We start from the raw sequence: 6959 nt of genomic DNA, 5'->3' as shown, positions 1-6959 counted from the left end.
TTTGGACAACTCGTCCCTGGAAAAACCCAACTTGGGAAAATCGGTGCAACAATTTTGAGGGTTATATTATTATGCAATCTTTCTGAGTACAACTGGTTTCCAAACTGGCTCACCCGATAGAGAAAATAATCTGCCTATAATACCTCTCTATTCGGAAGTAGATATTTAGAAAGTCTGCCCCACGAAACCCTCTCCAGCACAAGTTGAAGCTCAATGTCAATCCAAAACCCTCTATGCCAGCCCTCTGAGGCACTTTGCATCCTCTATAGCCCCTTGTGTCACTCCTGCAGCCTCTGCATTGATGATGCATGCCCTTCTGGCCTATGCGCAGTCTCTTTTGCCTCTGTGTGGCTCCCTTTGGCTCATCGCCCACCTCTATCTGCTTCTGTGTTGGTTCTCTCGGCACTATCTCTGCCTCTCTGCCTCGTAATCACTACCCTTCGCTGCAACTAATCACTGATTTGATTTCTCTTAGCAAACCCCACTCTAGAAAGTCGAATGACTAATCACTCTAGTGTGTTCTCCAACTAACCCTTAATCCTCCTCTTATACTTTTCCCGTTGGTCCTTCAGTGGCCGAGATTACATCTCTAATCAATGGCTAAGATTAGATTTGTCTTTATCCATGTCATTTAGAACCTTATAACCCATTTTTATATTAATACCCCTTAAAAACTTAATTTTTCCTAAGTTTAGACTTAGGAACTCCAATAAAAATATTAATTATTTGAATATCTCCTTAACCTGGTAGAATCTGCCCAAACCGTTGCTGGGTCTTGGAGATATCATGTGCTTTAGCTTGTCCACCAATTTTCATTGCTAGAGAACATCCAATGCTACCCAAAATAAACACTCCCTCTTAGCGAGGAATGAGCTCTAGTGATACTCCACACTGAGCATCACTCTGATTATACTGCACCGGTACCTGTGCTGATGCTAGGCCTACCCACCCAACATCCTCTGCACTGCTGCATCCTGTACTGCTACTCATGGCCCTACCACTAACACTGCTGCATCCATACAATAGCTCCCTCTGCATCTGTGTTGCTGCTAGTCATTTATCCCAACATTGTATCTATACTGCAACCCCCTCTCATCATGTTGCATTGTGCTACTGCTAACTGCTACTGCATTGCAACTCAATTACTGAGAAGTAAGTAACTGATCCACCCAACTACTGACATCCCTGTCGGGCTAGAAACACTCTCGATGTTGAAGCTCTCTATGTCGCTATCTCGTGCTCCCTCTACTGCCTCTACGCTGCTGCAACAACTCCCTACCTCTCGCACCGCTGCAAACCTCTCTGTGCTATCCTGCACAATTGCAACCTCCTCCGTGCCTCTTGCACTGGTGCAACCCTCTTTTCACTGCCCAAGACTACTGCACTGTAGCACTCTTTGCTGATTCATCTGTATTTGTTTCTACCGACATCCACCATCCTACTACTGTCACTTCAGGGCTCCCGTAGCCAGGTATGATCCAAGAGTTTGGGTACCTTAAGGTTCATGCCCCTCATCGCATGTAGTCCTCTTGAATACAACTCGATGTCTCCCCACCTCTTCTCTAGAGGTACATGAGCACTCATGGCACAATTGTCATCCTCCTATACCTCCTTTTCCGCCTTCACTCACGTTGCCTTGGAGTCAGACACCTCTCCCTTATTCTTCTTCCTCAAACACTGGTTCGCATAATGCCCTAGTTCCCCACAGTTGAAGCACTTTATCTTGGAGAGTTCCTTTTTCTTCCTCTTCTCCTACTTCGTCGCAGATGCCAGAACTGCATCCTCTTCCTCCTCTTTGTTGACCTGAACTCCTTTGCTGCTACTTCACGTCTTGGACAACCATTTGATCTCTTCTTGGCGAATAGACGCCCACAATTCTTCCCAATATGGAAGATTTTCTCTACCCAGAATACTCTAGACGAATGTCTCCCACTCCTCGAAGACTGTGTTTAGAGTGGTCCTCACCATCAACTCCTGATCCGGCGTGGCCCCTCTGGAAATCAGTTGGTCCCGAATCTCCTTCAATCTACCAAGGAAGTGATCTATCTGCTCCCCTTCTGCATCTGGTATGACCATAGCTGATTCTCAAGTAACATCTTCCTCTGCATAGAAGTATGCTGGTACAACGTCTTCAAGGTGTCCCACATTTCCTTTGTTGTCTCCTTCTCAAAAATATGATGGACCACATGATCCTTGACCCCATCAAATATTATGCATTTTGCCTTGGCCATTGCTTCCTCATACTTTTCATTGTCAGCTGGGTCAACTAGGATAACCTATGTTCCCAAGGCGAAGGCCTTGATGCGATGTCTATCTAGAATGGACAGGATCCTGACCTTCCAGACGACAAAGTTGGACGCCTTTTCCAACCTGTATTGATCCCTCAGTCCATTCATGGCCATCTCTCTGCTCTTCCTTTCGACTCCTTCGAGTCTCTACTTCCCTCTAGAAGTTCTCTCTTCGACTCCCTCTGAGTCTCAATTTTCCTCTTGGAAATCTGCCTGCCAACTATCGAGTCACACCTCTCTGATCTCCTATGCACCTGCAATATTGATCTGGATTCCTTGGCTAGAAATCCTCCTAGGTAGTGACTCCCTCTACCTTGGTTTTTCCCTGTTAGGTACTGTTCTGTCTCACCTCACCATCTTCACTCCCCGCAATCTGCCCACAAATTTCTATGCCTTAGCAACTGAAGGAATGAGCTTCTAGGCTTTCTGCAATCTTGGCATTGGCTAAAATGCTCCACTAGCCAACTGTGTCAATGCTCCTGGTGTCTGTGTGGCTTTTCATGATTCTTTTTTGCCCTCCTAAGCCTCTACACTGGCCTCTCTCTGGCCTGAACTGATGATGCAATCCTTCTGCGTGAACCCTTCTTCTCCACTTTCCGTTAGGAACAACTTATGTCACTCGAGACAATTGTTTCTACTGCAAATGCTATGATTCAACTAGTGCCTTCAGCTCTCTTGTGATCTGCAACCTCGCTCTGATACCATGTTGAAATTTCTAAGTATTACCCGTTAGATATTTTATCTGTATTCTCTGGTTTATTTCTCCTACTTGTCAATTATGAAAAAGTTATTAACCATATAAATACTGAAATAAACACAGTATAGTCTCAACCATCTACAGATCAACAACTAAAAGAAAATAGACAAACACACAAGTGACACCGTTATTTTTGGAGAACTCGTCCCTGGAACTACCCAACTTGGGAAAATTGGTGCAGCAATTCTAAGGGTTATATTATTATGCAGTCTTTCTTAGTACAACTGGGTGCCAAATAGGCTCACCCGATAGAGAAAAAAATCTGGTAGTAATACCTCTCTATTCAGAAGTAGATATTTGGAAAGTCTGCCCCATGAAACCCTCTCCAGCATAATCTGAAGCTTAGCGTCAGCCCTTCTGGCCTCTGCATCAACCTGAAACCCTATGCATCAACCCTTTGAGGCACTGTGCAACCTCTACAACCCTCTGCGTCACTCCTACAACCTCTGTGTGGATGAGGCATGCCCTTCTGGCCTCTGCGTGGCTCCCTCTTGCTCAATGTCTGCCTTTCTTTGCTTCTGCGTTGGTTCTCTAAGCAATATCTCTACCTCTTTGCCTCGTAATCACTATCCCTCACTGCAACTGATCACTGATTCGATTTCTCTTAGTAAACCCCACTCTAGAAAATTGAATGACTGATCACTCTAGTGTGTTCTCCAACTGACCCTCAAGCCTCCTCTTATACTTTTCTTGTTGGTCCTTCAACGACCAAGATTAAATCTCTAATCAATGGCTAAGATTAGGTTTGGCTTGATCCATGTCATTTAGAACCTTCTAACCAAGTTTTATATTAATACCCATTAATATTTTATTTTTCCTAAGTTTAGACTTAGGAACTCCATTAAAAATATTAATTATTTTAACATCTCCTTAACCGGGAAGAATCTGCCCAAACCATTTTTGGGTCTTGGATATCTCATGTGCTTTAGCCCCTCCACCAAGTTTCATGGATAGAGCACGTCCGAGGCTACCCCAAATCAATATTTTCTACATCTTGAAATTTTTGAGCTTGTCCTTCAATGCCAATTTTCTGGCATCACTGCTATTCTCAAATAACTTAGTGAGTGTCTTCCACATAGAAAATGGAGTTTACTTTCCATGTAAATTTGAGACTATGTTATCTCTCACACCCTCCAGGATGATCCTCTTGTATTTTTCAATTCTCTTCTTCCACTGGGTTAAATGTTGTGCATATTGTTGGAAATACTAAGAGAGGGGGGGCGGGGGTGGGGAAGAGATGGGGGGTTTATTCCTTAGCAATTAAAACTTTAAAATCATTTCAGAGAACTAGTTAATCTTGAATTATTATTAATGTTTATGTCATAATAACAGTAAATTAAAGAACGTAGTAGGCACAAGAATTTTAGGTGGAAAACCCCCTCCTGGTCAAAAACCACCAAACACTTTTCTAATAAATTCTTTAATCTTCAGCCCCAACTGAAATGAAATCAACAACTTCCTAGAATTTTAGAAAATCATTCTTATCCAACTCCCACTGGAAGGATGCCCCAAGACCCTGGTTTCTTCAGTAATCAACTGAATGGATGCCCCAACACCCTAGCAAGCCACAACTCTCCCTAGCACCACCCTACCATCCTGTAATGACTAGAATAAGAAAACATTGTGGATTCCCAAGCCAGGAAAATCAATCCACGATGCAATAATATGTACAATTATTTTCGTGTAATTTACCAAATACCCAATCACTCTATGACCTACAACCCAACCATGACATCATCCCAAAAGTGACTCTTATACCTCCCAACACTGCCTCTTTGACTCTAGGCAGAATGAATCTTTCACAAATCACTCTTTTACAATCTTTACAATGATGACTCTTTTATAAATGACTCTTTTACAACTTTACAATGATGACTCTTGGCCTTAACAATACTTCACGATATTTGGATGGCTATCATGTCTTCAAGGATGTACTGTTGCAATACTTCCTTTGATTTGATACTTTTTCTCTTGAATTCTTGCTTGATGTTGTACTTGAATCTTCTTCTACCTGCATGCAAAATTTTCTTGGCGAAACCAATCCCAAAACAAAACAAAATACCCTTTAACTTACCTCTGTCTGCAAAACACATGTAAGTGCATAATAATGAATAAATACAAATACAAATTGCAATGCATACCTGAAGTGTGCTTGTCACTTTTTTTGTTGACTTGTTGTAACAATAGAAAAAGACTCCCACTCTTGATATAGGCTTGGACTCTATGCAAGACTATATACAAAAATGACCTACAGATATATACAATAAAAACTGATGATAGACTCTAGACTTGTGATGGACCAATTTCTAATTACAACAACAAAGACCATTCTATCAACTAAGAAAAGGCAAGTAACATGAACTTACAACATAATATAGATATATATATATATATATATATATATATCTATATATATATATATATATATATATATATATATATATATATAGCAGACTTGGTGTAGCATCAAGAATATGTAACATCAAATATGTAGTATCAAGAATAGGACATCTGAAATGTGGTATCAAAACTAATTGTGACATATAGAGACATAGAGATATAACCGATACCCTATATATACTACCGTTGTCCTGCAAAAACATATGTCAAAGATGATACTCAAAATTAAAATGTAAACACTAATCATACATACGTTGTTGTAAGAGACTTACCCTTGACTGTTGATGTGTGGTCCTTACTGTAGTGATCCTTGAATGCGTGTTTTTTCTTTCCTTCTAGGATCTCGATATTGAATCTGTTTTATCTATGTAGTTTCGTATCTCCAGGGTATGAAACTTCATTATGTGGTAGCCCTCTAATTCCTATTTCCCACCCCATAGGTCTTACCAATATTGGATTCTTCAAGAAAGAGTTATTCCCAATATCCCACAATGACCTGATTATAGACGGGTTTAGTAGAGTGAACTTGTATGACGTGCCACGTGTCACTGTTGCAACCTTCGGCCCTAAAAATGATAACCAAGAAACTACAACATGTCCTCTTTCTGTCACTATTTACAGAATTTGAATCCAATGCACAAAGACAATGTTATGAAAATTTTCCCAATTTCACCTATTTGACATGGAATTCGGGAGTCTCCAAAAACCCTAACTTCCTCAGATCATATCTCCGAAAATATAGCGAACCAATATCTGAAATTTGGTCACTAGGTTCATCACAATTTCGGCTCACATGGGTTTTAATTTTCGCTGATGAAGCTCCGCAAAAAAATAAAAAAATAATATATATATATATATATATATATATATATATATATAATATATATATATTATATATATATATATATATATATATATATATATAGTGAAAATGCCACGATGTCCTGTTTGAAGCCACAAAAACCCTACTAGAGGAGGATGTTGGGTCCCTATAATACTAGTGATTACCCCATTACTATTGTAGTTATACCCCTTATTTATATTGTTGTGCCCCATTACCCCCATATTGTTATTAATATGCCCATAGAATCCCTCTATTGTTATTTTTGTGGCTTTATATTATTATTGTTAGGTCAGCTGGATTATATTGTGACTCCATAGACTCCTATATATAGAAAGGAGGTTTTGTCATTTGTATCATCCAAGAATTGTTCATTTATGTAATGTAAAGGAGGTTTTCCCCTCGAAGAGGCTGAATTCTAAGGCATGGATCTCTCTTTTCTATCTTTTTGTGAGCTGGTTTCATAACATTTGGTATCAGAGCTTTGGATTCTAGGGTTTTGCTGCTCCAAACAGGTCATCGTGGCATTTTCGCTATAACTTTTTTTCTGTGATGTTTCAGAAGTCACAAAAAAAACCCATTTGAGAAGAAATCGCGCTGAACCTTGGGTCCGAATTTCAGAGCTTTTCGCGCGATATTTTCGGAGATATGATCTGAGGAAGTTGGTCTTTTG

This window comes from Pinus tabuliformis, chromosome 1_1 (genome assembly GCF_031772625.1).
Source record: "Pinus tabuliformis cultivar Carrire ecotype Pingquan chromosome 1_1, CPIR1, whole genome shotgun sequence".
Taxonomy (NCBI): domain Eukaryota; kingdom Viridiplantae; phylum Streptophyta; class Pinopsida; order Pinales; family Pinaceae; genus Pinus; species Pinus tabuliformis.
Note: the sequence above shows the minus strand (reverse complement) of the source record.